We start from the raw sequence: 10329 nt of genomic DNA, 5'->3' as shown, positions 1-10329 counted from the left end.
AAAGCCTTCTATAATTGCATTACAAGAAGTAAAGCCAAAAAATATGAGATTTGAAAGATTGTTGGTTGAATATGATATTGATGGATATGAGATTATTGAGAGAAATGTTATAAATGCACCGGAAGGCAGAGGGCTGTTGATGTATGTGAGAAGGGATTTATCTTTTACAGAGGTAATTATGGAGCAACAATACAGTGAGTACTTATGTATTGAATTACGGTGCAAAAAAGGGAATATATTAATTGTTTCTGTTTACAGGAGTCCAAGGCATGGGGCAGAGGATAATGATAAATTGTGCCAGCTAATGTATGAGCTACATTATAAGCCAGTACTGCACAAGAAAATATTTGGTGATTTTAACTTACCTAGCATAGACTGGGAAAATTGCACAACTGGAGGAATAAACAGCATGGAGTTCAAATTTATTGAAGTTGTGAGGGATTGTTATATGACTCAGTGTATCAATGAAATAACCCGACAGACGGGGGAGGCGAGAGGAAGAGTTCTAGATTTAATATTTGCGGACAGTGATGATATCGTGGATGATGTTATTGTGGAGTGTCCTATTGGGAGAAGTGATCACGCCTGTATTTCATTTTATTGTAATGTTGAGATAGAGACAAGAATTCGGAAAAGGGTAGTGTATATGTTTGAACAAGCAGACTATGATATGCTTAGAAACAAACTGGATATTGATTGGGGCACCTTCCTTGATGGGGGAGATATGGAGACTAAGTTGATAAGATTTAAAGCCAAAATCAAAGAAGTCACTAAAAACTGTGTACCTATTAAAACAGTAAAAGCTAATTCTTCACCAAGGAAAAGGACTAATAAAGAACTGCCAATAGATAAGAGACTGTGGACGAAGATAAAGAGGAAAAAACGTCTTTGGGCCCGAATAAAAGAGCTGGGGAATTACGGGGATAATAATGTACAGGAGATGCAAGAAGTTGTGACCGAATATAGAAGAATCAACAATCAAGTAAGAAGAGAAACCAGAAGAGCAATAAAAATAAAGGAACAAGGAATTGCCAGCAATGCCAAAAGTAACCCAAAGGTATTTTGGAAATATGTACAAGGAAAGACGAGCAGAAAATCTGGTATCCCAGACCTGGAATTAACTAACGAAAAACGAGGGACACACAGGACGAAAAATGATCATGATAAAGCTGAAGGACTGGCAGAATATTTCAGCGAGGTGTTTACTAAAGAACCATCCGGAGATATTCCAAGGCTTCCTACTAGAGAAGGAACAAAGTTGGAAAGAATTACATTCTCACCATCAAGGATTAGAGCAGCCATTAAGAAACTGAAGAAAAACAAATCAGCTGGACCTGATGAGATACATTCAAGAATTATCAAGGAGGCGGGAGATGTGCTTGTAGAACCACTGAAGATATTGTTTGAATGTTCTTTTGAGAGTGGACAGTTACCTACTGATTGGAGGTTAGCATGTATAACAGCTATTTTTAAGAGTGGTAAACGAAGTGATCCGGGAAATTACAGGCCTGTTAGCCTAACCAGTATTATTTGTAAACTTATGGAGTCAATAATTAGAGAAGAAATTATTTGTCACATGAAACAAAATTCTTATTTTAGTAACAAACAATTCGGATTCCTCTCTGGACGCTCTACAGTTCTTCAACTGATTAAAGTATTAGATGAGTGGACCCAAGCTCTGGACGAGGGAGATGCAGTGGATATTATATATTGCGATTTCATGAAAGCTTTTGACAAAGTACCTCACAGAAGACTTATTGAGAAAGTGAAAGCTATAATATAGGCACAGTATTTTCAGATTGGATTGAGGCCTTCCTGAGCTCTAGAAAGCAGTGTGTGGTAGTTAACGGACAAAAGTCAGAGTGGCACAACGTAATGAGTGGAGTCCCCCAAGGGTCAGTATTGGGACCATTGCTATTTGTCTTATATATAAACGATCTACCGGACGTAATAAAAAATGATAGTCAATTGTATTTGTATGCCGATGACACAAAGATGTAGACAAATCAAGAAAAACGATGATACTAAGTTTTTGCAAGAGGACATCATCTGTATGAGGCAGTGGTCTGACCAGTGGTTATTGAGTTTTCATCCAAAGAAATGTAAATCTATGAGAATTGGCAGATCTGAAGTGCCCCATGGAAATTACTATATGAAAGAAGTTATTAGAAGTTGGACATGAAAAAGATCTTGGAGTCATAATTGATAATAGGTTAAACTTTTCTGAGTACATAAATATGAAAATAAATATGGCTAACAAGATAACAGGACTTATCAGGAGAACATTTGTATCTTTGGATGAGGTGATATTCAAGCAATTATATGTGGCACTGGTCAGACCACACCTAGAGTATGCAAATCAAGCATGGGCCCCATACCTGGTGAAGGACATAGAGGCTATAGAAAATGTACAGAGGAGAGCCACAAAATTAGTTCCAACACTGAAGAATCTAAGTTATGAAGAGCGCCTCAGGAAATTGAAGATACCCACACTGGCTTACAGACGGGCGAGGGGAGACATGTTGGAAACGTTCAAAATCCTGTCCGGCGGGTACGATACGGAAGTATGTCAAGGACTGTTCATGTTAAGAGATAGCGATAGAACAAGAGGTCACTCCAAGAGGATTTATAAGTAAAGAACGAGACTGGAAAAAAGAAAGAATTCATTTTGTAATAGAGTGGTTAACAATTGGAACATGCTGCCACAATTTGTTGTTGACTCACAGTCTATTTGGAAATTTGAAAACAATATAGATAAGGCATGGAGGGATCAAGATTTATTTTATAATTATAGAGCTAAAATAGATTATAGTAAAAGTATTTATAATATAGCCACCACCACCACCAGTGTAATCACAAATCTAGTTAATCATTCCGAGCTGGATGTACAGGCTTAACAGCCTCTTCCAGAACATCAACTGTTAAACTGTTAAGGATTGAGCACTGGGGCCATGACGTCATTCACTGGGACTACGTGATCAAGCCTATCCCCCAGCGGTCCTATACCTGTGCTATTACCGGACCAACAGAACTTGTACAATCTGTTGGGTTCTAGACCCAAATTAACTTAATTTCACTTTTGGCTACCTAGCTAGTTTGCAACAAAGAACCTGGGAAATATCTTAGAACATACCTTAGGTTTGGGAAGGGATTGATCCAACAGTCTTCTGGTGACGCTGCCAATGATTGTGAATATTGTTCTATACGGATTTTGGGAAACAGGTGGTATACGCCTGAATGCTGTACTCACGATGTGTTCAAAAAAGCATAATAAAATGTTTCTCCATTACTGCAAACTGAACATTAACAAAATAAATAAATAGATAATTTGAGAAACGGGTCATACGCCATAATCTTGCCTCTCCAACTCCCTAGTCATTTTAATCACTAGTTGCACAAAACACTATAACACAACAGTACTCCTTTTCAAAGCACTCGGAACACTAGTTTTCACATACAAGTAAAAAAATATATATATATAGAAATCTTAAGACACCACACATCCGTACTCGGCACTAACGATTTCAAAAGTGAGTTCGCTTACGACCGACCGATTTAGTTTTCGTTACGTGGGAAAGCCCTGCGATTGGCTGAAACAAGTCGCGGGATTCAAAGCAATTAAGTTATTGGCTGAGAACTGGTGACGCCTTGCCGGGCTCGGCCAAGTAATGTCCTTCTTGCCCTGGAAGGTAGCTGGCTTAAATGAGGCGATTCATTTGTAATGTATAATTACAATCCAACTATTACTTGTGCCCGCCGGAGAGCAACTTGAACACTGTTTCGTAGGCGTTGCTTAGGCATAAAGAAGTTATTTTTCAGAAATGAAGTGATAACATCCATTGTATATAGATGTATTTGTTATCTGTATCGGCAATAATACTGCTACTTCTGTTCTGTTATAAAGTTTTAGTTTTCGTAACCGTGGTTTTTATGACTTAAAATAGTTGAACTTGCAAAGGTAATATTTTTCATTCTATCCAAAGACGAAATATCTGAACACATTCAGATTTATATCAAATTCATCGCTTAGTTCACTTACCAATATTTATTTTGAAGACTGAACAATTCAATTGGGTGCATTTCATGCATTATACACGTAATGCATCTTAATTTTACATTATAGTTACGGTATGTGTTTGAGTGTGCAACTTCGCACCTTGAACAAGTTGGATTGTCGTTCTACGTTACATACGAACAACCTCAATGGCGAGTTTAACTACAGGCGAGTGTCAATCGCCTCGTTTAGGCCAGCAGCCACCTCTCAGGGCAAGAAGGACTCCTACACTAAGTAGTTCCATATCCTTTACCACCTGTCATCCCTATCCACAAAGTTATCTGATCTTTTCTTAAAACAGCCGCTAGTTTCGGCGCTACCTTTTACCTGTTTCCATATTCTCCCTCTTGACATTTGCCTCTGCCAGTCCAAACCTACCTCCCTCACTCCCCCCTCTCCCTCCCCCTCCCCCCCTCTCCCTCCTTCCCCCTCTCTCTCTCTCTCCCTCCCTCTCCCTCTCTCTCTCTTCTTAGGGAGAGATCTCGGCGACCTTGAAGAACTCCTGCGTCAACATTGACTGCATTTGCCCAACATGTATCATAAAAGAAATAAAAAAAATTAGGTGGGGGGGGGGCTGGCCTCGACAGATACCTCACAAGTTTCTGCAACGCTAAAGAACGGGACTTTGCCGAAAGCTGAAAGGTTATAATTTTACTCTTAATGTTTACGAGTAGTTGGATTTGTACTGAAGTTCTAAGTAGAGAATTCCAGCTTCCAGTCTACGGGGTGTTTCCAGGCTGGGCTGGGAGACGCACAGTGGTCTTCTACAAGGGGTGGGCAACCTTTTTTAAGTGCGAGTGCCTAAATCAGCCAAATCTTTGATATCCATTTTTCTTGTGTGCTAACGGAATATAATGGTATGGGTCGTCGCCTCCCTTCACCTCCTAATTATACTCGTAAGGGCCCCAACCGGCCACCCAGCGCAGCAAGAGTCATCCAAATGAAATTAGAGATTTATCTTATTTCTTTTATTTATTCTTTTTTTTATAATTTATTTGTTATTTATTATTATTGTTATTATCATTATTATTGTTATTATCATTATTATTATTACTACTACTACTACTACTACTACTTTAATGTGAGCATTGGCTTTCGCGTGCAGTAAAAAAGTCATTGGGGTGCCAGGTTTTGGCACGCGTGCCAAAAGTTGTCCATCCTTATCCAACACCAATGATTCAATGCAGGACCGGGCTATCCCACCGGTGACGATACAGCCTTCGTGTATATCGCGCAGAGGGCTGAGACGAATTTTATGGCCTTTATATACATCATGCTGCTGTCAGGCAATTTCATTCATAAGAGATACTTTTCCTGTGCCAGGTCCCCTCTCTCCTCATCCTCCTCCTATTCTTCTTCCTCCTCTTCCTCCTTTTCTTCTTCCATTTCTCCTTCCTCTTCCTCCTACTCTTCTTCTTGAACCGCGTCCCCTTCCTCCTCCTCCTCCTCCTCCTCTTCCTACATATGTACACTTCCTAATAATCCCCTCCTCCATCTTCTTCCTCCATCTCTACCTCCATCTTTTTCCTCCTCCTTCTCTTCCTATTTCCCTCCTTCCTTTTGCTCCTACTCCTCCTCCTCATCATCATCTTCCTACACACACCTTTCCCCCTCCTATTACTCTCCTCTTCTTCTTCTTCTTCTTCCTTCTCCTCTTATTCCTCCATTTCTCCTTTCTCTTCCTCCCCTCCCTGCACCACCTTCCCTTCCTATTACTCCCTCCCGCCTCCTCACCCTCCATTTCTTCCTCCATCTCTACTTCCTATTACTCCCCTCCTCCTCCTCTTCCAAATTCCTCTCCCTCCTACTCCTCCTCTTTCTGCACCAATCCCCTTGCTATTACCCCCTCCTCCTCCTCCTCCTCCTCCTCCTCCTCCTCCTCCTCTTCCTCTTTCTTATAATCCTCCTCCTGTTCCTGCAATTCGTACCCTTCCTATTACTCCCTCTCTCCCTTCTCCTCCTCCTCTTCTTGCTCTTTCTTATAATCCTCCTCCTGTTCCTGCAATACGTACCCTTCCCACTACTTCCTCCCTCCCTTTTCCTCCTCCTCCTCCTCCTCTTCTTCCTCTTTCTTATAATCCCCCTCCTCCTCCTGCAATACGTACCCTTCCTATTACTCCCTCCCTCCCTCCTCCTCCTCTTCTTCTTCCTCTTTTTTATAATAATCCTCCTCTTCCTGCAATACGTACCCATCCTATTACTCCCTCCCTCCCTTCTCCTCCTCCTCTTCTTCCTCTTTCTTATAATCCTCCTTTTCCTGCAATACGTACCCTTCCTATTACTCCCTCCCTCCCTTCTCCTCCTCCTCTTCTTCCTCTTTCTTATAATCCTCCTTTTCCTGCAATACGTACCCTTCCTATTACTCCCTCCCTCCCTCCTCCTCCTCTTCCTCGAGGGAGCAACTTCACTTTCTGGTAGAGTTCATAAGAACATGAGAATATAAGAATGAAGGAGATTGTAAGAGACCATAAGGCCTACACTAGGCAGCTCCGCATCGATCACCACCTGTCATCCCCATCCATAAAGTTGTCTAATCGTTTCTTAAAACAACTGATAGTTTCAGCGCTTACTACATGGTTACTAAGTCTATTCCATTCGTCGACCACCCTACTAGTAAACCAATTTTTGCCTATTTCCTTCTTAAATCTAAATTTGTCCAGTTAAAATCCATTAATGCAAGTCCTGCCCTATTGTTTTAATATGATGACCTTCTTTGTATTACCCTTGTTAAAGCCTTTGATCTAGTTGAATACCTCTAGTAGATCACCCCGCACTCTGCGTCTTTCCAGAGAGTGTAAGTTAAGGTGCCTAAGCCTCTCTTCGTGAGAAAATTTCTGAGTCCATGTATCATTTTGGTCATTCTTCTCTGTACTGATTCTAGTGAATTGATGTCCATTCTGTGGGACGGACACTAAAACTGTACCGCATAGTCAAGGATGGGTCTAACTATCGCTAGATAGAGTTTGATCATTACCTTTGCACTTCTATTCGTTACCGTCCTAGCAATGAAGCCTAATGCTCTGTTAGCTTTATTCCTGGCGCTAATGCACTGTTTCCTGGTTTTAAGGTCCGGGCTCACTAGAACTGACAAGTCTTTCTCGCACTCAGTTTTCTCTAAAAGCGTGTTATCTAAGCTGTATCTATTTTCTGGGTTGTGTAGCCCTACGTTTAACACGCTACACTTAGAGATATTGAAGTTCATTTGCCATTTCACCGAACATGTGAACAATTTGTTAAGATCATCTTGCAGAATCTCTGCGTCGTCTCCTGACCTAATTAGGCGTCCTATTTAGTGTCGTTCGCAAACTTACTAACATCACTATTTATCCCATCGTCTAAGTCGTTTATGTACACAATGAACAACAAGGGACCCAAAACCGAGCCCTGGGGGACTCCACTAGTAACATTGCCCCACCTAGATTTTACTCCATTTATGGTGACCCGCTGTTTTCTGTTACTAATCCAAGCTCTAATCCACTCTAACACTTTTCCTCCTATGCCATGGGCTTTGATTTTATTTAGTAGTCTCTGGTGTGGCACCTTGTCGAACGCTTTGCTAAAGTCAAGGTAAATAACATCGTAATTATCATTGTTATCTGACGCCTTATATACTTTAGTGTAAAAGGGTAGAAAATTAGTCACATATGACTTACCCTTAGAGAAACCATGCTGTGTATCATGAATTAAATTGATTCAAGTATTTTACCAATAACCGATGTCAAACTGATTGGCCTGTAGTTGCATATAGATCTATCTTCCTTCTTAAAAACAGGAACAACGTTTGCCTGCCTCCAAGCAGTGGGCACAAAACCAATGTATACCGATTTATTAAATATTTCAGTTAACTGGTCGCAGATTTCAAATTTACACTCCTTTAGCATTCTCGGAAAAAATTCGTCTGGACCTGGGGATTTTGTAGCTTTAAGTCTTTCAATCTGCTTGACTACTTCTACTTTACTGCTGATCGGTAATCATTTGTTTTGGGAAATTATCCTGCACCACATCTAAGAATTTTTTCGCTTCCTGATCTCCTACTAAGGTTTCCCAGTCAATGTTTATATAATCAAAATCTCCCATGATCACATTGTCAGCCCGACTGTCCCATAGGCAAAGAAAACATGAATACTTGGTGTGCCCACCCTGTAATTCAAGTAAGAAGCCGAGTATTGTAAAATCACCACAAACATCCCATTTAAACTCATCATAGTTTACCTTCTCGAGAAGCCTTTATACATTGTCGTATTCTTCCATCATCTGTACCAAGCATGCTATAGGCAGGGGTGGATACTGATTTGAGGCTTTTTGTAGAACTATCTATGTACAGTTGCTATTGTTCAGGGTTATGATCAATTCCAATAGCTGTAAATAATCCATTAATATCTTCACATAAGCAGAGATCCTCACTTATATCAAAGTAAACTTCGAATTCCTCATGGTGCTTCCTGTATATAATTGATCTACAGTCCTCCCCCAACAGATTCCATTCACTCAGTCTGGATGCTAAAAGCTCAGCTCCTGACTTAATGAGCCACAAGTCCCTGATGAACTCATCCAGTTTACGTTTATTTAGAAAGTGTGGGCGGGTACTCAATCTTGGGGCAATTTTTTCATCCCTTTCTTCATTGTCACAACCTTCCCACTCTCCTGATGAGACCTCCACCCTGCCATCTACCTGAAAAAATGCATTTATCAATTGGAACATAAATATGAATTGTATGTGTAATCGCATTACAAATAGCTAAATGTTTAGAGAGAATAGAGTTCGTAATTTGATAAAATTTACTTACATTTTCTGGAGGCCGTGGAATCAGGTGTCATCATGTGGCACAGGTGCAATAGAGGATAAAAGCTGGGACATGGAAGCGATTTTTCCCCTTACCTTTCTGTACTTTGATATGTCAATCAGGCAAAAGTACCGATCATTGTGATGATTTTTTGTTTGTTTTTTGCTCATGCCAAACTCTGGGCACAGCAAATGGCATTGCTTTCCATCCACCTTTCAGGTACACATTTAAATTTGGTCGACAGCTTCCACATATCACATGAGGGGCCCGTGGTTTATCTCGGTCACCCATGCTCGTTCCAAAGTACAGTCTATAAAGAATATACTGCTCTGCACCTTTCACAATTTTATGTGATATGTGCTTAGATCCAATATATGCATATATATATATATATATATATATAATATATGTATATATATATATATATACATATATATATATATATATATATATATATATATATATATATAGCTTGTTAATGAGAGGTGAACTTTTGAAATGAAAAGGTCGCGCACTCAGTTCTAGTATCTTATTTGCTGTTTCAAAGGCTGAAATACAATGCTTTGATGTTAGGAGATCGTTACTGATAATTACGCCGAGATCCTTTTCACTATCCACTTTTGTTAAAGAATTTCTAAATAACTTGTAATCGTACTTACAGATATTTTTACCTATGTGCATAACCTTATTTTTAATTAAATTTCATTAGCTACTTTTCAGACCATTGCTGTAAATTGTCTAAATCTTCTTGAATATCTATTTGGTTTAAGTGATCATTTGCCATTCCGCACAGTTTTGTATCATCAGCATATTTGGAGACAGTAGATATTAGTCCGTGGTCTGTATCATTTCTATATACTAAATATAGAATTGGACCAAGAGCGGAACCATATATATATATATATATATATATATATATATATATATATATATATAGTGTATACTGTATATAGATATATATATATATATATATATATTTATACTGTATATATATATACATATATACATATATATATATATATATATATATATATACTGTATACTGTATATACATATATATATATATATTGTATACACACACACACACATAAATTTTCCAAAGAAATGGTCGATCACATTTTATCATTCGTTATTGACCCTATCTGTGTTAACAATGTTTGTGTTCGTGGGCACTCAGCTTTTCGGCCAACTTCTTCCGACAGTCGGGGTGTCTCTACAGGAACAAGGACCGTGACTGTTCCACCTCGAAGAAGAGACAAGGCTTGGACGGAAGGAACCCCCTGTGGACCTTGAAGGTTCCTGATCGCCAAAGCGATCGCCAAGAAACCCGAAAATGATTTCGGGATGGAACCTCAGCCGACACCAGTTGGCTGATGACCCCAAAGAGAAGGTTCCTCGAGTTCAGCTCCCGCACAGGAGTGCGATGACGAACTCGACAACGCCCCTCTTGGAGAAGACACCCTCCGTCAGTCGAGAGGGTCGGCCGACGAT

Source organism: Oratosquilla oratoria, unplaced genomic scaffold (assembly GCF_046742065.1).
Source record: "Oratosquilla oratoria isolate Oo_2021 unplaced genomic scaffold, ASM4674206v1 SCAFFOLD71, whole genome shotgun sequence".
NCBI classification, from domain to species: Eukaryota; Metazoa; Arthropoda; class Malacostraca; order Stomatopoda; family Squillidae; genus Oratosquilla; species Oratosquilla oratoria.
Note: the sequence above shows the minus strand (reverse complement) of the source record.